This window comes from Panthera onca, chromosome A2 (assembly GCF_046562875.1).
Source record: "Panthera onca isolate mPanOnc1 chromosome A2, mPanOnc1 haplotype 2, whole genome shotgun sequence".
Taxonomy (NCBI): Eukaryota; Metazoa; Chordata; class Mammalia; order Carnivora; family Felidae; genus Panthera; species Panthera onca.
Window position 1 is genome coordinate 82,990,900 of NC_138340.1, and position 24,336 is coordinate 83,015,235.

Below are 24,336 nucleotides of genomic sequence, written 5' to 3' on the forward strand. Positions count from 1 at the left end.
AGAGGGAGGGAGAGAGAGAATGAATATATGGTATTCTATATATATTCTCTAAATATATAAACATTTTCTAAAATGTTACACTGCCTTATCTCTTTTACATATGAATTCAATTTATCTTTGCATATGATGGCTTACTTTTAACAAAGAATCCAGGTTTATAGTGTTTGGATTTTATGGCATCAATAAAGTTTTAATATATAGTTAAAATGACTGCTCTATAAAATTTCCCCTTGTCTTGCAGTTTACATGCCCTTGTATTCAGCTTAACATACCCCTCCCAAAACTTCCTTCACATTTTCTGCTTTCTTTGCATCTGTTTTTCACATATATGTGGGCTGTTTGTTCTATCAAAAAAAAAAAAAGATTTTACCATTTCTAATTTAAAATTTTACTCTCTTCCTCATCCTTTATACATATTTGTAAATGTAGCACAGATTTTCCAAGGTCTGACAAGATCTTGGATACTAATGGAATTAATTATATTAACAATAATAACCCAAATACTACTGTTTTTTTAACATATCTCTACTAGGACCTTTGTCCTCTGACAAGTGCCTCTAATAGTGCAGCTGGGCAGGATGTTACTTCTTGTCCATCCAGCATTTTAACCCCTTGTCTCTGTTTAAGAAGTCCATCATTGTGTGAACATTGTGTAGAATAAGGATGCTGTTTCTCATTCCAGAGGTATGAAAGAAAAATCTCTCCAAACTCTGACAGCTAGGGTGCAGACACATGGCCTAATCTCAGTCAATCAGACACTCTTTCTGAGCATTTCAAATCTGGACAGATTAACCTAAAGAAGCAGAGAGAGATGAAAAAGTGTTCCAGTGTCCAGTGGTAGGGTCCAGTTCCAGGGTTGGCAGTGCTTGAAGCTGTCAGAAGTCAGAGATACCTAACAGGGTTCTCCCTCTGTATTAAATATCTTCTGCATGAAAACTGCATCATATACTCCATCTCATTAGTAGTCAAATGATCCTTGATGTTAAGTGACATTTAGCATTTTTTCATATACCTGTTTGCCATTTGTATGTTTTCTTTGAAGTAATGTCCTTTTAAGTCCATAGCCCATGTTTTAATTGGGCTATTAGGGTGTTTTTTTCCTTGTTTTTATCATTTAAAATTTAGGAATTCCTTATATATTTTGGAGATTAACAAAGACCTGCTTCCAGTGGCTATTTATTGATTACTCTGAGGCAGGTACTGTGGGTTCTAGGACTACAAATATAAATAAGAGACTCTCCCTGAATCAAAAGGCTTAAAGTCCAGTTGAAATGACTACAATAGAGTTTGATTAAGTTAATAAACCTGTGTTCTCTTTCTCTGGTTTCTTGTCTTCCAGAAATACTTATTGCTCATTATATAGACATTTTTTTTTCTTTTTACCTTTTGACCCCCTTCACCAATTCCCCCCACCCTCACCCCTGGCAACCACCAATCTGTACTCTATTTATGAACTTGTTTGTTTTTGTTTTTGTTTTAGAGTCCATATATAAGAGAGATCATAGAGTATTTCTCTTTCTCTTCACTTAGCATAATGCCATTGAAGTCTACCCACATTGTTGTAAATGGCAAAACTCAATTCTTTTTTTATAGCTGAATAATATTCCATTGTATATACAGCTGACCCTTGAACAACATGGGTTTGACTGCATGGGTCCACTTACATGTGGATATTTTTCAAGCAATATATTGGGAAACTCTTTGGAGGTTGTGACAATTTGAAAAAACTCTCAGATGAACTGTGTAGCCTACAAATATCAAAAAAATTAAGAGAAAATTATCTCTTTTGTAATTGGAGAAACTGCGTATCAGTCTATCATCACAGGTATTTTTTTAATATAACATTGTTTCCAACACTCTGTTAGGAATATGACTGTGATACTGCATGTCATAAAAATTTTATAATTATTCATTCATTAGTGAATAGGCTAAGCTACTGTGAAACAATTTTATTGATTACACTAGGCCACCATAAAGCAATCCTATTGTTGCTTCTTTGTTATCAATGCATGAAGCATTATACTTAGAAATAAAGGTAATTTTTTTCACATTATCTTTTTATTTTGGATATCTAGTGTCAGGAATACAAAGTGTTTTGTATTATATAAGAAAATATTGATGTAGGTACTGACAGACAATTCATTTTATAAACATGATGTCAATTTATGGTATTGATAAATACAGTACAGTACTGTAAATGCTTTTCCTCTTCCTTATGACTTTCTTAGTAACATTTTCTTTGCTCTAGAACACTTTGTTATAATAATATGGTATGTAATACATTTGACATACAAAATATGTATTAATCAACTGTGTTATCAGTAAGTCTTCTGGTCAACAGTAAGCTATTAGTAGTTAAGGTTTTGAGGAGTCAAATGTTATATGTGAATTTTCAACTGCATGGGGGGTTGGCACTCCTAACCCCCAATTGTTGAAGGGTGAACTGGATATGCCACAATGTCTTTAGCCATTCATCTATCCACGAGCACTTAGGTTGTTTCAATATCTTGGCTACTGTAAATAATCCTGCAATAAACATGGGGGTTAATGTATCTTTTTGAGTTACTGTTTACATTTTCTTCAGAAAAATACCTAGAAGTGGAATTGCTGGATCACATAGTAATTCTATTTTTAATTTTTTTGAGGACCCTCCATACCGTTTTCCATAGTGACTTCAGTGTAACCAACAGTGCACGAAGGTTCCCTTTTCTCCACATCCTTGGCGACACTTACTATTTCTTGCCGTTTTGTTAACAGCCATTCTAGCAGGTGTTAGATGATATTTTATTGTGGTGTTAAATTGCATTTCCCTGGTGATTAGTAATGTTGAACATTTTCTTATGTGCCTGTTGACCGATTTGTATGGCTTCTTTGGAAAAGTGTCTATTCAGATATTTGCCTATGTTGTTGTTGTTATTTCCTATTGAGTTGCATGAGTTCTTTATATATTTTGTATATTAGCCCCTTATCAGATATATGATTTGCATATATTTTCTCCCATTCAGTAGATTGCCTTTTCACTCTGTTGACTGTTTCCCTTGCTGTGTAGAAGTTTTTTGTTTGGTGTAGTCCCATTTGTTTTGATTTGGTTGCCTGGCTTTTGGTGTCAGAGCCATGAAATCATTATGAAGATCAATATTATGAAGATTTCCCCCTATGTTTTCTACTAATAGCTTTATGGTTTCAGGTCTTATGTTTAAGTATTTAGTCTATTTTGAATTTACTTTTAGGTAAGGTGTAAACTAATGGTCCAAATGTATTTTTTTGCATGTGGACATCCAGTTTTCCCAGTACCACTTGTTGAAGAAGCTATTCTTTTCTCATTGTATATCTTGGCATCCTTGTTGAACATCAGTTGAACGTAGATGTATAGATTTATTTCTGGACACTCTATTCAGTTCCATTGGTCTGCATGCCTGTCTTTATGCCAGTACCATACTGATTGATTATTTAACTTTGTAATATAGTTTGAAACAATGAAATGTGATGCCTCCAATTTTGTTCTTTTTTCTCAGGATTGTTCGGCTATTTGTGGTCTTCTGTGGTTCTACATGAATTATAATTATTTTTTTCTATTTTTATTTTTATTTTTTATTTTTATTTTTTATTTTTTAATATATGAAATTTACTGTCAAATTGGTTTCCATACAACACCCAGTGCTCATCCCAAAAGGTGCCCTCCTCAATACCCATCACCCACCCTGCCCTCCCTCCCACCCCCCATCAACCCTCAGTTTGTTCTCAGTTTTTAACAGTCTCTTATGCTTTGGCTTTCTCCCACTCTAGCCTCTTTTTTTTTTTTTTTTTTTTTTTTTTTTTTCCTTCCCCTCCCCCATGGGTTTCTGTTATGTTTCTCAGGATCCACATAAGAGTGAAACCATATGGTATCTGTCTTTCTCTGTATGGCTTATTTCACTTAGCATCACACTCTCCAGTTCCATCCATGTTGCTACAAAAGGCCATATTTCATTTTTTCTCATTGCCACGTAGTATTCCATTGTGTATATAAACCACAATTTCTTTATCCATTCATCAGTTGATGGACATTTAGGCTCTTTCCATAATTTGGCTATTGTTGAGAGTGCCGCTATAAACATTGGGGTACAGGTGCCCCTATGCATCAGTACTCCTGTATCCCTTGGGTAAATTCCTAGCAGTGCTATTGCTGGGTCATAGGGTAGGTCTATTTTTAATTTTCTGAGGAACCTCCACACTGCTTTCCAGAGCGGCTGCACCAATTTGCATTCCCACCAACAGTGCAAGAGGGTTCCTGTTTCTCCACATCCTCTCCAGCATCTATAGTCTCCTGATTTCTTCATTTTGGCCACTCTGACTGGCGTGAGGTGATATCTGAGTGTGGTTTTGATTTGTATTTCCCTGATAAGGAGCGACGTTGAACATCTTTTCATGTGCCTGTTGGCCATCCGGATGTCTTCTTTAGAGAAGTGTCTATTCATGTTTTCTGCCCATTTCTTCACTGGGTTATTTGTTTTTCGGGTGTGGAGTTTGATGAGCTCTTTATAGATTTTGGATACTAGCCCTTTGTCTGATGTGTCATTTGCAAATATCTTTTCCCATTCCGTTGGTTGCCTTTTAGTTTTGTTGGTTGTTTCCTTTGCTGTGCAGAAGCTTTTTATCTTCATAAGGTCCCAGTAATTCACTTTTGCTTTTAATTCCCTTGCCTTTAGGGATGTGCCGAGTAAGAGATTGCTACGGCTGAGGTCAGAGAGGTCTTTTCCTGCTTTCTCCTCTAAGGTTTTGATGGTTTCCTGTCTCACATTCAGGTCCTTTATCCATTTTGAGTTTATTTTTGTGAATGGTGTGAGAAAGTGGTCTAGTTTCAACCTTCTGCATGTTGCTGTCCAGTTCTCCCAGCACCATTTGTTAAAGAGACTGTCTTTTTTCCATTGGATGTTCTTTCCTGCTTTGTCAAAGATGAGTTGGCCATACGTTTGTGGGTCTAGTTCTGGGGTTTCTATTCTATTCCATTGGTCTATGTGTCTGTTTTTATGCCAATACCATGCTGACTTGATGATGACAGCTTTGTAGTAGAGGCTAAAGTCTGGGATTGTGATGCCTCCTGCTTTGGTCTTCTTCTTCAAAATTACTTTGGCTATTCGGGGCCTTTTGTGGTTCCATATGAATTTTAGGATTGCTTGTTCTAGTTTCGAGAAGAATGCTGGTGCAATTTTGATTGGGATTGCATTGAATGTGCAGATAGCTTTGGGTAGTATTGACATTTTGACAATATTTATTCTTCCAATCCATGAGCAGGGAATGTCTTTCCATCTCTTTATATCTTCTTCAATTACCTGCATAAGCTTTCTATAGTTTTCAGCATACAGATCTTTTACATCTTTGGTTAGATTTATTCCTAGGTATTTTATGCTTCTTGGTGCAATTGTGAATGGGATCAGTTTCTTCATTTGTCTTTCTGTTGCTTCATTGTTAGTGTATAAGAATGCAACTGATTTCTGCACATTGATTTTGTATCCTGCAACTTTGCTGAATTCATGTATCAGTTCTAGCAGACTTTTGGTGGAGTCTATCGGATTTTCCATGTATAATATCATGTCATCTGCAAAAAGCGAAAGCTTGACTTCATCTTTGCCAATTTTGATGCCTTTGATTTCCTTTTGTTGTCTGATTGCTGATGCTAGAACTTCCAGCACTATGTTAAACAAGAGCGGTGACAGTGGGCATCCCTGTCGTGTTCCTGATCTCAGGGAAAAAGCTCTCAGTTTTTCCCCGTTGAGGATGATGTTAGCTGTGGGCTTTTCATAAATGGCCTTTATGATCTTTAAGTATGTTCCTTCTATCCCGACTTTCTCAAGGGTTTTTATTAAGAAAGGGTGCTGGATTTTGTCAAAGGCCTTTTCTGCATCGATTGACAGGATCATATGGTTCTTCTCTTTTTTTTTGTTAATGTGATGTATCACGTTGATCGATTTGCGAATGTTGAACCAGCCCTGCATCCCAGGAATGAATCCCACTTGATCATGGTGAATAATTCTTTTTATATGCTGTTGAATTCGATTTGCTAGTATCTTATTAAGAATTTTTGCATCCATATTCATCAGGGATATTGGCCTGTAGTTCTCTTTTTTTACTGGGTCTCTGTCTGGCTTAGGAATCAAAGTAATACTGGCTTCATAGAATGAGTCTGGAAGTTTTCCTTCCCTTTCTATTTCTTGGAATAGCTTGAGAAGGATAGGTATTATCTCTGCTTTAAATGTCTGGTAGAACTCCCCTGGGAAGCCATCTGGTCCTGGACTCTTATTTGTTGGGAGATTTTTGATAATCGATTCAATTTCTTCGCTGGTTATGGGTCTGTTCAAGCTTTCTATTTCCTCCTGATTGAGTTTTGGAAGAGTGTGGGTGTTTAGAAATTTGTCCATTTCTTCCAGGTTGTCCAATTTGCTGGCATATAATTTTTCATAGTATTCCCTGATAATTGCTTGTATCTCTGAGGGATTGGTTGTAATCATTCCATTTTCATTCATGATTTTATCTATTTGGGTCATCTCCCTTTTCTTTTTGAGAAGCCTGGCTAGAGGTTTGTCAATTTTGTTTATTTTTTCAAAAAACCAACTCTTGGTTTCGTTGATCTGCTCTACAGTTTTTTTAGATTCTATATTGTTTATTTCTGCTCTGATCTTTATTATTTCTCTTCTTCTGCTGGGTTTAGGCTGCCTTTGCTGTTCTGCTTCTATTTCCTTTAGGTGTGCTGTTAGATTTTGTATTTGGGATTTTTCTTGTTTCTTGAGATAGGCCTGGATTGCAATGTATTTTCCTCTCAGGACTGCCTTCGCTGCATCCCAAAGCGTTTGGATTGTTGTATTTTCATTTTCGTTTGTTTCCATGTATATTTTAATTTCTTCTCTAATTGCCTGGTTGACCCACTCATTCGTTAGTAGGGTGTTCTTTAACCTCCATGCTTTTGGAGGTTTTCCAGAGTTTTTTCTGTGGTTGATTTCAAGCTTCATAGCATTGTGGTCTGAAAGTATGCATGGTATAATTTCAATTCTTGTAAACTTATGAAGGGCTGTTTTGTGACCCAGTATATGATCTATCTTGGAGAATGTTCCATGTGCACTCGAGAAGAAAGTATATTCTGTTGCTTTGGGATGCAGAGTTCTAAATATATCTGTCAAGTCCATCTGATCCAATGTATCATTCAGGGCCCTTGTTTCTTTATTGACTGTGTGTCTAGATGATCTATCCATTTCTGTAAGTGGGGTGTTAAAGTCCCCTGCAATGACCACATTCTTATCAATAAGGTTGCTTATGTTTATGAGTAATTGTTTTATATATCTGGGGGCTCGGGTATTTGGCGCATAGACATTTATAATAGTTAGCTCTTCCTGGTGGATAGACCCTGTGATTATTATATAATGCCCTTCTTCATCTCTTGTTACAGCCTTTAATTTAAAGTCTAGTTTGTCTGATATAAGTATGGCTACTCCAGCTTTCTTTTGGCTTCCAGGAGCATGATAAATAGTTCTCCATCCCCTCACTCTCAATCTAAAGGTGTCCTCAGATCTAAAATGAGTCTCTTGTAGACAGCAAATAGATGGGTCTTGTTTTTTTATCCATTCTGATACCCTATGTCTTTTAGTTGGCACATTTAATCCATTTACATTCAGTGTTATTATAGAAAGATATGGGTTTAGAGTCATTGTGATGTCTGTATGTTTTATGCTTGTAGTGATGTCTCTGGTACTTTGTCTCACAGGATCCCCCTTAGGATCTCTTGTAGGGCTGGTTTCGTGGTGACAAATTCCTTCAGTTTTTGTTTGTTTGGGAAGACCTTTATCTCTCCTTCTATTCTAAATGACAGACTTGCTGGATAAAGGATTCTCGGCTGCATATTTTTTCTGTTTAGCACACTGTAGATATCGTGCCAAGCCTTTCTGGCCTGCCAAGTTTCAAAGGAGAGATCAGTCACGAGTCTTATAGGTCTCCCTTTATATGTGAGGGCACGTTTATCCCTTGCTGCTTTCAGAATTTTCTCTTTATCCTTGTATTTTGCCAGTTTCACTATGATATGTCATGCAGAAGATCGATTCAAGTTACGTCTGAAGGGAGTTCTCTGTGCCTCTTGGATTTCAATGCCTTTTTCCTTCCCCAGTTCAGGGAAGTTCTCAGCTATAATTTGTTCAAGTACCCCTTCAGCACCTTTCCCTCTCTCTTCCTCCTCTGGGATACCAATTATGCGTATATTATTTTTCTTTAGTGTATCACTTAGTTCTCTAATTTTCCCCTCATACTCCTGGATTTTTTTATCTCTCTTTCTTTCAGCTTCCTCTTTCTCCATAACTTTATCTTCTAGTTCACCTATTCTCTCCTCTGCCTCTTCAAGCCGAGCCATCGTGGATTCCATTTTGTTTTGCATTTCGTTTAAAGCGTTTTTCAACTCCTCGTGACTGTTCCTTAGTCCCTCGATCTTTGTGGCAAGAGATTCTCTGCTGTCCTGTATACTGTTTTCAAGCCCAGCGATTAATTTTATGACTATTATTCTAAATTCACTTTCTGTTATATTATTTAAATCCTTTTTGATCAGTTCATTAGCTGTTGTTATTTCCTGGAGATTCTTCTGAGGGGAATTCTTCCGTTTGGTCATTTTGGAGAGTCCCTGGCGTGGTGAGGACCTGCAGTGCACTTCCCCTGTGCTGTGGTGTATAACTGGAGTTAGTGGGCGGGGCCGCAGTCCGACCCGATGTCTGCCCCCAGCCCACTGCTGGGGCCACAGTCAGACTGGTGTGTGCCTTCTCTTCCCCTCTCCTAGGGGCGGGATTCACTGCGGGGTGGCGTGTCCCGTCTGGGCTACTTGCACACTGCCAGGCTTGTGTTGCTGGGGATCTGGCGTATTAGCTGGGGTGGGTAGGCAAGGTGCACGGGGGGTGGAGGGGCAGGCTTAGCTCGTTTCTCCTTAGGTGATCCACTTCAGGAGGAGCCCTGTCGCAGCGGGAGGGAGTCAGATCCGCTGCCAGAGGTTTGGCTCCGCAGAAGCACAGAGTTGGGTGTTTGCGCAGAGCGAGCAAGTTCCCTGGCAGGAACTGGTTCCCTTTGGGATTTTGGCTGGGGGATGGGCGGGGGAGATGGCGCTGGCGCCTTTGTTCCCCGCCAAGCTGAGCTCTGCCGTCCGGGGGCTCAGCAGCTCTCCCTCCCTTTGTCCTCCAGCCTTCCCGCTTTCTGAGCAGAGCTGTTAACTTATGACCTCCCAGACGCTAAGTCGCGCTTGCTGTCGGAACACAGTCTGTCCGGCCCCTCCGCTTTTGCCAGCCAGACTCGGGGGCTCTGCTTGGCCGGCGAGCCGCCTCTCCGCCCCGGCTCCCTCCCGCCAATCCGTGGAGCAGGCACCGCCTCGCCGCCCTTCCTACCCTCTTCCGTGGGCCTCTGGTCTGCGCTTGACTCCAGAGACTCCCTTCTGCTAATCCTCTGGCGGTTTTCTGGGTTCTTTAGGCAGGTGTAGGTGGAATCTAAGTGATCGGCAGGACGCGCTGTGAGCCCCGCGTCCTCCTACGCCGCCATCTTCCGGAACCTTTTTCATTTTTTTCTATTTTTAAAAAAATGCTACTGGAATTTTGATAAGAATTGCGTTGAATCTATAGATCACTTTGAGTAGTTTGGATGTTTTAATTATATTAAATCTTCCAAACCATGAATACGGAATATCTTTCCATTTGTTTGTGTCTTCTTTAATTTTTTTCATTAATGTTTTATAGTTTTTGGTATGTAAGTATTTACTTCATCACTTAAGTTTATTCTTGAGTATTTTATTATTTTTGGTGTTATTGTAAATAGAATTGTTTTCCTAATTTCCTTTCAGATAGTTTGTTGTTGGTATAAAAAAACCCAACCTGGTTTTTGCATATTATTTTACCAAATTCATTTATTAGTTCTAACAGATTTTTTTTTATGGAGACTTCAGAGTTTTCTGTATAAGAACATGTTGTCTCCAAACAGGGACAATTTTATTTCTTCCTTTCTATCCGGATGCCCATGCTTTTGATTTCTTAGGCTCAACATAGATACTGGTCTACTGGGTCTCCCAAACTGCAAGGAACACAGATTAAGATCTTCTTTTCATCTGAGGTAATGAGGGCTAATTACTCTTCATCCCTCCACTTTGGTGGTGGTGGAGTCATAGCATAACTTTTTCTTCACAAACCTTTTCTCTCTCTTTCTCAACCTCTTATCCTTCTCAGCCAGCTTCTTGGCACTTACTGAGAAGAATCCTACTGGTTTGGGATCCTGCTGGTTTGGGATCCAATTACTTTACTTTCCTGGGCTTCAGTGTCTTCATCTACATAATGAGAATAATAATTATGTGGTACTTTATAGAACCACGTGGTCCTACAGAACTTTATAGGTTCCGGTGATGATTAAATGATTATATATCTCTGTATCTACTTATCTACATATATTTGAATAGAGCCCAACATACAGTGAAGGTTTCTTATTGCTATTTTCATCATCATCATTATTATTGCCATTATTAGTTGCTATTGTATCTTAATGTCTCACTTGAAATTTCCAATTTTACATTCTTTAATCCCTGGTATGACTATGTTGATTTACACAATAAAATATTTTTGGTGTGTAGTTAAAGAGATGTGAGGCACTTACAGCTATGCAAAGAGAAATTTAAGAAATATTATTTTGAAATCATAGTAGGTATATAATACTAAACTTGAGGAAATAACCACTTTTTGTCCTTATTATCACCCCTGGTCTCTCCTTGCTAGTTTACTGGTTTTGAGGGAAGACATGCTGACTTGGTCAGCTTTCTAAAGGCTGAGTCCTAGTGACTACTCAGTACAGAGTTGGCTGTGTGGACAGAATACCTGTACTGCACACTGTAGGCTGGAAGAACTGTTAAAGGGCATCAAGCTCAATCACTTGAATTTCATGGCATACAATGGAGGCCCAGAGGGTTGAATGTTAGCTAGAGTTCTTGTCAAACATTTGCTCCAAAACATTGGTTCTAGGGAGGTCTTAATAGAGCTCCATTACAATTAGTTCCATAGTCTAGCAAGTTTGAAAATGGCCAGAAATACAAATTTAAACAGCTTTCTTTATTGCAGGACTTCTCAAATCTTTAAAATACAAATTTGCAGAGGCACCTGAGTGGCTCAGTCAGTTAAGCATCCGACTTTGGATTTCAGCTCAGGTGATGACCTCATGGTTTGTGGGTTCGAGCCCAGCATCAGTGTCCACACTGACAGTGTGGAGCCTGCTTGGGATTCTCTCTCTCTCTCTCTCTCTCTCTCTCTCTCTCTCTCTCTGTCTTTCTGCCTCTCCCCTGCGTATGCTATCTCTGTCTCTCTCTTAAAAAAAGTTTCTCCTTTAAAAACAATGAAATTTGTAATATAAATCTTTCAAGGAGGATATGGTAGGCAGTATTCTATATTTTCCAAACTCGTTTGACCTCAGAATGTTTCTTCCCTTTTTGTGGGTGAGGATGGAATTTTACTCTTCTGTGTTCTTTTGAGTACATGTGAGTATACACTGGTTTAGAATGATGGGATATTATGGTGGGAAGGAGCTTAATAGTCACAGAGACACAACTAGAAGAGCAGAGGCTTGGAGCCAGTCATCTAGTTATGGAAAAGAAAATGAGAGCAAAACAAGACCTTGCATTGACTGAATATGGGAAAACATTATTCCAAGCACAAACTCAGTGTCAAATAATGTTGGAAACATTTTCAAATTTTCCATTTACTATCTGAGAGACTTCCTACAAGTTACTAAACATCTTTGAGCTTCAGATGCCTCCTCTGTAAAAATGATTAAAATAATATTTTCATTAAAGAAACATTGTGAAAATTATAGTTTATGCAAAGCATGGTCCTAGTGTATTAGGGCTCTCCAGAGAAACAGAGCTAATGGAATATATAGGCCTAAGAGTCAGGAGCATCACGGGGTAGGAGAAGATCATTGTCTCAGCTCAGTAGGGTGGAAAGCATATTCAATATTCCTCAACATTTTTGTTCTACTTAGGTCTTTGATAGACTGGATGATGCCCATGCACACTGGGAAAGGCCATCAGCTAGACTTTGTTCACCAATTCAAATACTCATCTCTTCTGCAACACCTTCTTAGACGTACCCAGAAACAATGTTTAACCAGATATCTGGGCAACCCATGGCCCAATCATGTTGACACAAAAAATTAACCATCACATCTAGTATTGTTGTTGATGTTTTGATGTTGTAGTTATTTCAGTCCGAATATTTATCCATGAGTGTATCCCATTTAGAACAGCACTTCCACGAGATGCCTTAGTGCATGTTTGGCAACCTCAGCAACTATTTACCAATGCGTTCAGTTTATTTTTGCACCAGCCCTGGTTATATTAGAAATCATTTCTTTACATGAAGCCACAGTCTTTGTCTTTTTATCTATTACTTGCCCAGTTCTACTCCTTAAGGTGACTCAGAACAAGTCTCATTACTCTATCATGTGTAACTCATCAGTCAATTAAATACAGTGCTCATGCTCTCCTAAAGCCCTCCCAGTAAAGGTCCAAACCCAAGTTCATGGCAAATCCAAGACCAGCATTTGCAGTTGCAATTCCTAGGCCTCAACTGCATACTTGGACAAATAACTCTGCCTTTTCTGGAGCACAGTGGATCCCTAGCAAGGCTTTGGTTTCCTGGAGCACTGCAATTCTTCTCTGGCTATCTTCTATATTTTAACACATTTTGAGAAACTTGTTTTTTGCTGCAAATGAGGACAGATTCTATTTCCGTGTTGTTTGTCAAAATATGTGATGGACATAATGGTATGGTTCAGTTGACATCAAAGAGATCAGGAATTTCTAGAACACACAAGTGCAGCCTGGGATGCAAACAACTCTATCAGTCACTCAGTTGTGAAGACTGCACTATCGTAGTACTATTTAATTGCTTCAAGCATACTGTCAACATTTCTTGCACTTGAAAGTGGATTGCTAGCACACACACAAAAAATCAAATGCCTGTTCTACAACTTGAAATCACCGTGCCTTGGCGAGGCCTGTCAAAGTCCATTCTCTCTCTAACAACTTGACTGTCCCCTTCCCCCAGCAGCTCCCTTCCTTACCCAAACTCTAGCTTCTCAACCTGCTGTCTCAATACTTTCATGCTCATATTTAATGCATTTTGTTACCTTTGACAAGACCTTGATCAATATTTTGTTATTTTGAGGCAGCTGTGATCTACTTTCATTCACTCTTGGGAATGCATCTTTACTGTCCTATATGATTTCTATTTTTACTCTTGTTTCTGAAACATAGATGCCATGAGGATGCATTTTTTCATTAATACTAGAATTATGTAAAATTTAAATAAAACATGAAAAGCAAAACTACTTTGAGTAATTGGAAACCCATGTTGGAGGAATATAAATAATTCTATTAAATAATATTTCTGAGTCTAATTGGATAATAGGAAGTTACCAAGAAGCAAGTGTGGACTCAAATTGTATATAATAGAATTAAATCAATGATAATTGTGAGGATACCCAAGAATAGAAAATTATAAGCAACAAGAATACAGAGGATGTGATTAACCAAAATGAGAATGAGTATTTATAGGGTATGGCTTCAAAATGAACTAAAATGTCAAATTAAAGAATAAAATAAGAAAAAAATAATAAATGAAAATAAGGTTCATGTCTTTCTGTGTTATTAATACCTTTATATACTCAGAGACTATTATTTTTATTCCCTCTCGCAATAGCCTCCTAATTACTACTAAGAAGACCTGCCTAGATAAAAGGATGAGGATTGGAAGATTAAAGAACAATATAGAGGAAAATGTTATATATTATATATTGAATCATATGTATATGATTTAATTTATTAAATGATAAAGAGAATATGAGGGAAAATATTAATTGAAATTATTAGTTCCACTCAGGCAAATATTAAGTATGTAGGACCTGTTTGATAAGAGGGCAGATTCCAATATACCACTGGGCTTACTGAATTTCATAGAAAAAGTGGTGAATCAGGGTAAATTACATCAGTTTTTTAGCATGTACCATGCCAAACCACACAACTTATTTCAAACAACACACTCATGTTTATGCTCATTTCTAGGGCACAGTTGTTTCTTATACAGGACAGAGAAATCATTTTAGTTAAATTTCTGCTATATTCAACAACAAGCCATTATCTCATGGGAACATCCATAAATATTGTCTCCATTACTCTCATTGTTGTTACCTATAACTTACTGGTTTAAAAGAAAAAGAAAGTATTGAAATGTAAGAGCCAAAACCAAAAAATAAGACCAACTGAAGTATAAAATGTAGTATATTCCAACAGGGGAAGATTTTTAGAAAAAATAAAGTAGGAATATAGCAGGAATATAAGATAGCAATTGTCAGGAGAAACCAAAGGATAAATAAAGAAAGAATAAAGAAAGCAAATTCACAGTGAGTTTTTGGTAGAAACAAACCACTTGAAAGGTAAGTAAAATAATCTAAGTAATATTCCATTATATACACACACACACACACACACACACACACACACACACACACATATGCACACACACACACACCACATCTTCTTTGTCCATTCATCAGTTGATGGACACTTGGGCTGTTTCCACAATTTGACTATTGTAGACAATGCTGCTATAAACATCGGGGTACATGTATTACTCAGCCATAAAAAAGAATGAAATCTTGCCATATACAACAACATGGATGGAGCTAGACAGTATAATCCTAAGTGAAATAAGTCAGTCAGAGAAAGATAAATACCATATGATTCATGTGGAATTCATGTGGAATTTAAGAAACAAAACAAATGAGCAGAGGAAAAAAAAAAGAGAGAGGCAAACCAAGAAACAGATTCTTCACCATGGAGAAAAAACTGATGGTTACCAGAGGAGAGGTGGGTGGGGGGTGGTGGTGGAATGGGTTAAATAGGTGATAGGGATTAAGGGATGCACTTGCTGTGATGAGCACTGGGTGATATATGGAAGTGTTGAATCACTATATTGTCACCTAAAACTAGTATTACACTGTATGTTAACCAAATGAAATTTAAATAAAAACTTAAAAAATAAATTCATAAATAAAATATCTAAATTGTGAGAAAATGAAAATATGACAGGAGCCAAATAAATGAAAAGAAAACAAACAAACAAATAAACAAGGAGAGCACTAAAATGGCAGGGCCATTAACATGAAGGAAAATGTGATAATACAATGGGGCAAGACAGTTTACCAGTGTAAAATATCTTTAACTTCTGATTAATATGTTTTGCTTCTAAGATGAGTATATATAATACTCTAAATGTCAATTTTTCATGAAAACAAACCAAGGTGTTGATATAGTATTTCCTTCCCAGATGGAGCCTTTGAGAAAGTGGCTTGTACCTATCACTCCTTAAGATCATTGGGTGACAGGTGGCTACCTCAAAGAGGTGAAAAAAAGACAACATACTATTATGCTAATATTAAAAAAATAAGTGGATGAATTTTACATTTTATTGATACATTAATTGTAACAATTTGGTAATGCACCAATAGTTTTATAGATTTATTTTAAGTCTAGCATATTTATCAGTTGCTTTACAAATATACAATGCATAGGATTTCTGACAAAAAAAAATGACAAATATTAACAAAGACAAATAATATGCAGTTTCTAACTTCATTATAATTGGAAACTAGTATTTTTCCTAAGTATATTCATATACACTTAGAAAACGTTTTGGGTATATAAGAACATCATGCCTGTTTGCATTTACAGAACGTGCTTATAAATTAATTATTGAGGCAATTTAATCATGTGTAAATTTGAATATAATTTTGGATACATATTATAAATTGCTTCTAGACAGAAAATAGCTAAAATATTTCATCCCATTTGCTTGGCATTTTCAGGGAGTGTGGTATTCTGTTTAGCTGAATATTCTAGCCTTTCCCCTTCAGAAGTTCAAACTTTGAAATTTTAATCACCTTTGAAGGAAACCTTTCTCAAATATTACTTTTCTGCATATGACTTAACCTTTTATAGATAGCTCAGGGTCATTATTAGGAAAATCAATAGCTGTGTTGGGTTGCAATACTCCGCTGTCCTTTGGGAGACTGATGAGTGCTTCCACTGTAACAAATGACCCTAGATGACTCTGTTTTTTAATTTCTTCTGTACACTTTTTGTACTTTTCTCCTGTCCTCAATCACTGTCAGGCTGTCAATGTGTCGGCCTTCAGGAATCTCCATCCCCACCTCTCTCCCTCCCTTACATAAATCAGTGCACACACCCTCTTCTAATTTGCTGTTACATTTTACTGTAAAAAAGACTTACTAAATTGAGGGAGGGGATAGGAGGAGGGAGAAAAGTAGTTAAAATTACCAAACTTGCAAATCATATTTAGAAATGAGTATTCCTGGACATCCTTGAGGGTACAAATGATAGGAATCACCATTTTTGCAACAAGTTACACTTCAATCCAAGGGGTAATAATGCTTGCTTCATCTCTAGGGAAACCAGATAGCTGCATCAGTAGATTTTTCTCTGGAAGTTTAATGGAGAACTCAGAATGGGAGCAGAAATAGGAACTATCTAATCCTCTTGGAAATAATCCTCAGGGACCTGACCTGGAGAAATCTTTCTGTTCTTTGTGGGCTCGCCCAGAGGAACAGATCTCTTTGGGGAAACAGCACCCTCCAGTATCAGGTCAGTGCCAAAGGGCAGGTGTCTTTAGTCAAATATGTGTCCGTTGCAGTAACATTCTTATATATGGAATGAAAGTAGGGGAGAAAAAGAAAGAAAACTCACTGGGAAATTTTAAATCAAGTCTTTTCCTTTTATAGACCCATCATCATAAGTTTCATCTCAGTTTGAGCTTCCTATACATTGTTTAAAACTTTTTTGGGGCGCCTGGGTTGCTCAGTGGGTTAAGTGTCCAACTCTTGATTTTGGCTCAGGTCATGATTTCATGGTTTGTGAGTTTGAGCCACACACTGGGCTCAGGGCTGACAGTGCAGAGCCTGCTTGGGATTCTCTCTCTCCCTCTTTCTGCCCCTCTCCCACTCTCTCTCTCAAAATAAATACATAAATTTAAAAAAATTTAAAAAAAAACTTTTGTTTATTGATACCTTATGTTATGGTCACTATTTGGGTTACCATTAATATTTCAATTTAAGTTATGAATTTTTCACAGGATGCCTGGGTGGCTCAGTTTGCTAAGGGTCTGACTCTTGATTTTGGCTCAGGTCATGATCTTGTGGTTTTGTGAGTTCCAGCCGCAGGTAGGGCACTGCGTGCTGACTGCATGGAGCCTGCTTCGGATTCCCTATCTCCCTCTATTTCTGCCCCTCTCTGCTTACTCTCCCTCTGTCTCTCTCAAAATTAAAAAAAATAATAAATTATGAATTTTTCAGATTTATCATTTTGTCCATTAACTATTTAGTGAATGAAACCAAACTTTCACATAGTATAAGAAAATTTAAAGTCACCCTTATGTAAAATGAAAGAAAGAGAAAGATGAGGTGGGAGTAAAGATCTTACTAGCAGTGTACAATTAATAATGGAATAAAATTTTATTTCCATTTACTTTCCATAAATTCTCTAAGAATAAAAGAATAATCAAGAAACTCATGCTCCTTTATAGTTAATTGAAAACTAATCAGAAAATGTTAGTGAAATAACCTATACATTCCAAGTACCACATGTCCCCATTAAATAAAATGCCTTTACATTTCTTTAGTGAGAGAACACACATACTAGTTTTTTTGTTTTAAAGTAACTTTTGGAATTTGCATATTTCCAATATATCCTAGGACTTTTCTAACTCTCCTATAGGTTTGGCTTCATTACTTCTGTTCTCCAACTCCTCATGGACTTTCTGTATTAGAAGTAGAAAAATCAAAAAAGTCTGTAATTCTTTTGGAAAAAATAAAGAGAACATGAACATGACAGGGATTATATGAATGGGAAATTACCCTGAGTCCAAGAAGTATTTAGCTGACACAATCAATAGAACTTGGGTGGAGAGGTGGTTTGATGGGAGATACAGTTTTGTTGACCAAGACTACTAGGTTTTGATTTTGAGTGATTTGATACACCATGAATTACTGTAGTGAAAAAAACCCAGACTATTGGGAATGGCTAAAGCAATGTAAGAACTATATTCTGGGGACAGTGTTATAGTTTGTATGGTACTGAGAGACAAACAAATATCGGAACTCAGAACAGGGACTCATGAAGTTAATGATGAGAATTAAGACAAGACTAAAATTATTACAATTATGATACAAAGTTAATCTAGTACAAGATTCTGAGGTCAAATTGGTGTTATACAGCTCCATACTATTGACTTAGAACATTTTGAATTAGGAAGTTGATGTGTTTGTTCTAGGGTCTCAAGCTAAGGTGGATTTCTGTATGGGGTTTCTATTAAGGGGTTTCCACTATTGGGTTTGAGGAAGGAATCTAGGCATCCATTCAGTCATTCAACTCATATTCATTTAGTGCTTCCTAGGTGCCAGAGAGCACTCTAAACTTAAGAATTAGCAATGATGCAAACAAGTTACCTGACCTCCTGAAGTTTACATTCAGGTGGGTGGATACTGACAATAACCAAATAGACAAATGGGCACAAACTATATTTTCAGTTATACAGTAGCTACAGTAAAGAAAAGCAAATCAGAGAAAGGGAATGGAGAATGTTGGCAGGTGCAGTTTTGGATAAGGTTGCCAGGTAAGAGTTTCCTGAAAACTTTTACTTTATTTTTTTTTCTTTTTTTTTTTTTTTTAATTTTTTTTTTTCAACGTTTTTTATTTATTTTTGGGACAGAGAGAGACAGAGCATGAACGGGGGAGGGGCAGAGAGAGAGGGAGACACAGAATCGGAAACAGGCTCCAGGCTCCGAGCCATCAGCCCAGAGCCTGACGCGGGGCTCGAACTCACGGACCGCGAGATCGTGACCTGGCTGAAGTCGGACGCTTAACCGACTGCGCCACCCAGGCGCCCCTCCTGAAAACTTTTAAATGAATATCTCAAAGTGAGAAAATGGGATATGTAGTTAGTTATTTGGAAGACAAGTAGCCCTGGAAAGTGAAATGACAAATTCAAGATCCCAGATGGATAGGAATGTGTTTGTTCTGTTCAAAGAACAGAAAGGAAGCCAGCATAACTAATAGAAATAGGCTGAAGACAGTATAAGTCAAACTCTCCATTTTATTGTAACTAATAATTAATATCAATTTAGGTTTTTACTGGTCCTTTAAAATTCACATTTGTAGAGTCTTTAGAATTAACTTTCATGGAAATAGTCTCATGCAAACAAGATATGTTGACCACTTTATCCTAAATTTATCTGGTTGTTACAAACATATACAGCCTACAACAGATCTAAGAGAGCTGATTATTACATAAGGACAGATTGTTTCACTATATAAAATTTTAATACAGTGTTATGAAGGATTTTCTATAATTGCCAGAGTTTCCAAGCCTTCAACAAAGAAGAGCTTTCATATGGTGTGAATCTTCTGCAACATGATTGCTTTTTTTTTTTTTTAATTTTTTAACGTTTATTTATTTTTGAGACAGAGACAGAGCATGAACAGGGGAGGGTCAGTGAGAGGGAGACACAGAATCTGAAACAGGCTCCAGGCTCTGAGCTGTCAGCACAGAGCCCGACACGGGGCTCGAACTCACGGACCGTGAGATCATGACCTGAGCCGAAGTCAGCCGCTTAACCGACTGAGCCACCCAGGCACCCCATGATTGCTTTTTTAAAACGCAAGACATCAGGGTATTTTTTAGAACTGTAACTTCATAATTGTTAGTCAGCATATACAGCATAACTGTATACTTTGCAGGATGATCAATGGAGTCCGCAAAATTTCAGATATTGTTTTGTGCATGAATGAAATTTGTTGTCTATAAAAACAATTCATAAAATGATCTTTGTGAAGATCTTTGTGAAGAATCACCAGCTTTGCTGGTGATTGATATCAATGTTTTGAAATAAAATACTTACTTAGCAATAAAACGACGGGACTATTTTTTTTTTTTTTTCTAATTTTGGTGATTCCTATTCCCCCTGAGAGAAAGAACAGATCCATGGTCAATGAGATTGTAGACTCTTCTGTTCTTCAGAGGAGGAATATAGAAGATATAAGGAAATAATGTCCCAGGAAGTTTTATTTTTCAGATTTGAAATTGAAATACAAAAATGACTTTTTTAGAGACGGATGTTATGTTATAGTTTTCAAGTTATTGGTCTATGACACAAGACTCTGGAAAAGAAAAAAATTGGCAGGAAGGGGACATTCAGGCACCACCTAAAATAACTGAGGTAGGTAAATCTCCTTTAAGAAGGTCTGTATGTCTAATCTAAGACTAATCAGTCAGAGAAAGACAGATATCATATGTTTTCAGTCATATGTGGATCTTGATAAACTTAACATAAGACCATGGGGGAAGGGATGGGGGAAAAATAAATAGTTACAAACAAAGAAAGATGGAGGGAGGCAAATCATAAGAGACTCTTAAATATAGAGAACAGTCTCAAGATTGATGGGGGAGAGGGGAAATGGGTGATGGGCATTGAGGAGGGCACTTGTCGGAATGAGCACTGGGTGTTATATGCAAGCAATGAACCATGGGAATCTACCCCAAAAACCAAGACCACACTTTACACATTGTATGTTGGCCAATTTGACAAGAAATTATATTTAAAGAAATAATCTAAGACATGGCAAGAGCCATTGATCATCACTATGTTGATAATATTTCAGAGAAACATATGCTCTCATGTACAAGACTGTTATAATCAATTTGATCAAAACTCTCTTGAGTGCCTCCTACAAAATGAGTAAATTTAAAGTAGAACAACTCAGAAGGTTTAAAAATATTCATCCAATCAGGAAAGATAAATAGGTTCTGTGTGTTGAAGCAGTGGAAAGAAATGTAAGTAAAAACTTTAAAGTTATGCATTTTTTTCTTCTCACTAAATGAAGGGCATTATACTTTTTTTCAGGTGAATTCTCAGTTTGTTTCAGATAAAAATTTATAGGGAGGTGGAGGGGCACCAGGGTGGTTCAGTCAGTTGAGAATCTGACTCTTGATTTTGGCTCAGGTTATGATCTCATGGTCATGGGATCAAGCCCCACATGGGGTTATGCGCGAAGCATGGAGCCTGCTTAAGAATATCTCTGTCTCTGTCTCTGTCTCTCTCTCCCTATCCACCCCTCCTTTGCTTGCTCTCTCATTCTCTCTCTCTCAAAAAATGTATAGGGAATGTTTACAAGAGTTAGAAAATCATAGTAATTATAGACATGAGCTTGAAGGAAATTAATTAAACCCTGAATATCACAGTTTTGGAATCCTAGGCTTTACCTAGTATCATCATCATTATTGGTTGTGAAAGAGCTGAAGAAGTGAGTCTTATGTTCATGAATATTGGCTTAATTTTAATGACATACTCCAAAAAGCCTGTTCCTTTTAGCTACATCTGAACAAAAATTTGTAGGGCTAACAATAAACTAGTTAATATTGTACTTTAGGTAAAAGCAAGCAAGCCATTTCATGTTCCTTGACTTTAGTCTTTAAGTTATAATTTATATGATTGTATAAAATTAGTTAATTAATTGCTTGGTTTGTTTCTCCTAGTCTCTTTTGGGAGAAAAAAATACTTGGAAATAGGCATTTTCATTATGTATTTTGGAAAAAGTTGGGTTTACAAAAGTCCCAAACCAAAAGGAAATTTTGTCACCTTTTAAGGCACAATAATACTTCCAGTTTTAGTGCTTTACACAAGAGCATAGCAGAATGCAAAAATCATACATTGTCCATAACTCTGAATACAAACTGAATCAGAGAAAAAAATCAGAGGGAAAAAAAAAACTTGGCATTATAAGATCCCAAAGAAGTATAATACTTCACTAACGTGTTTTCCTCTATTGTTCAAATAAACATTTAGTAAGCTTATGTATTAATGTTTTGTGTTCCTCAAATGAACACCCAAATGTATGGCTTAGAATCTTCAACAGTAGGAATATTGCCAAAAGAAAGAAAAAGGAGCAAGTATCAAAATAAAAACATGTTATAATCTGGGTATATAATAACAACTGGATCCCTTAAGTGCAAGCTCCAAGAATCTACTGTTATTATAGAGGTTATTATTTGCATGGTAAAAATTTTCTCTTGTAACAGAGTACAAGGGAAAGGGAAAAACAATCACTTCTTATTTAATTTTGGTTCCTGGAATGACAACAACCTTAGCATCAATTTAAGCACTGATCTGCCCTTCAGGAAATATTATTTAGAAACTTGGACTGATAGAAGAACGGTTTTCCTCAAGATTATTTATAGTACCAGTAATAATTTTTCTTTAGTGTCAGTATCTCTTTATCATCCAATGCTCTCTTTATTGAAAACACCAATTCAAAATTTTAATAATAAATTCATCAAGGCCATGATATTTTCAAAAAAGTTGATGCTGATTTTAGTGACATGAAATGGATTTATGTAAAATTTATTGTATGTCTTCTCTCATCATGTAACTGCTTAAGTTACATTTATACAAAATTATTTGTACTTAATATTTTTTACAGGATTTTATGTGCTACACCTAGAAGGACCAAACTTTTATGTACATATTGAAGTGAACATATTGAATTTCAAAATCCTGTAATAAAACTGTTTAAGAAAATAGGTGTGCTGTTTGTATTAGGCTCAAGTCCATATATATTAAGGCCCATGATTAGGAGAAACCACAAAATTGAGATGAAGGTAAGTGCCATATTTGCACTATATTCTGTTAGAATCCCAAATAATTTGCTCGTCTTGATTTGGTCCTCCTAAAAATTGGGGCAATATTACAATTGAGCTTATGTACATTTAAAGGAAACACTGAAGTTTAGGATCAGTGGCTTCTTCAATAGATAGCAAAATAGCATTGCTCCATTTAAAAGCACAACAGCAAAATATGGTAGTGGATGTTATGACAGAAGTGCTGCTTGGAACATGACTGTTGATGATCTAAGTAGATGAGTTAAATGAAATGAGATTCCAGGAACTGCTCAGGAGACATGGGGTTAGTTAATAATGCCATTTAGAACAAAGGTTGAGGCAGACAACTGGTAAGACTGGTCAATGAAACCATGAATGTAACATTCGAGACAACTGGAAGAAGTAGGTCAGGCAGGATTCGCTGATTTAGAGCCATGGCTAATTCAGCACTTTGGACAGTTCCCAAAGACATGTTGCCTTCCAGGCACTTTGATTATTTACCCTTTAGATTACCAGATCAACTCATTTAATCCTACCTCTTGGTGTCTCACTTATACCTGCATGTGACCTTAATCCCAAAGGAATTATCTGTATTTAACTAAAGAACTCTGTGGTCTGTTTCACATGAAGCCTACATCTTCAGTCCTGACATAAAGATTCATAGTGTTGCGTTACTTGATTTTACATCAGGCTCACCACTGGGCTTTGTTCTATTAACTTAATTTTAAACTTGATTCAATATGAAAAGATAAGGATGAGATCATCCAAGTCACGGAAAAGAGGCTGTTTACCAACACCTGATGGTCCACCAGAACCAAATCCTCTGGGCCATTTACATACAAGGGCATTCAGCAGCTGTTGTATAACAAACTGAAATGAGGTGCTCAGACAGAGTGAGGAGTTGGTGCTGCGGAGAAAAGGAATCTGCTAAAACTGTGTCTAGGATCATGGAGCATAACCGTAGATAGTAACTCACGCACATTAAGGCCTTCCTTGCAGTCTCTGGTAAATAAAAGAATTGCTCTTTTGGGGCGAGTAATTTGAGCCAATTTCTAGGAGGCAGATCTGCAATTCAAGAAAGTCTACTTTGTTTCTAATCAAAGGACAAATTTCATTTTAGCTACATCTTTAACCAAGATTAAAACTAGAATTATTGACAGTGAGACAAAAATGCATACATATCAGAAATACTTTAAAAATGTATTCTTCCTCACAACTACTTTTCAGGTAGATGTTTCCTGTTCTGAAACCGAGTAGTGGGGGTGAACGCTATAAGACTGGTTTCTTCAATGACGGGCATCTTAGCTAGACATTTTATAGAGGATTTTCTTGATCTTTGCTAATCAAAATTGAATGGGGTCCCAGTCCCTGACAACAAATGCACACGTTGGTAAGTATTTATGAGCAAGAAGAAGCAGAGACTATCTCCCTACCTCCAATTGCATTAGCAGTCTTGATATTCTTGTTTCTGGGTTGGAATCAGACCTAACATAGCTAAAAGATCTATAACCTTAACACTGAGAGTACACCTCCCGCCAAAAAAAAAAAAAAAAAAAAAAAGCCACTAAGAGTAACCCAATTT

The 24,336-nt window shown here is 37.0% G+C and overlaps 1 protein-coding gene across 6 annotated transcripts in view; it reads right to left on the reverse strand.

Annotated features, from left to right (window-relative positions):
* MAGI2 (membrane associated guanylate kinase, WW and PDZ domain containing 2) overlaps positions 1 to 24,336 on the reverse strand; it is a 1,340,829-nt gene that overhangs the window by 573,805 nt on the left and 742,688 nt on the right. The window lies entirely within an intron of this gene.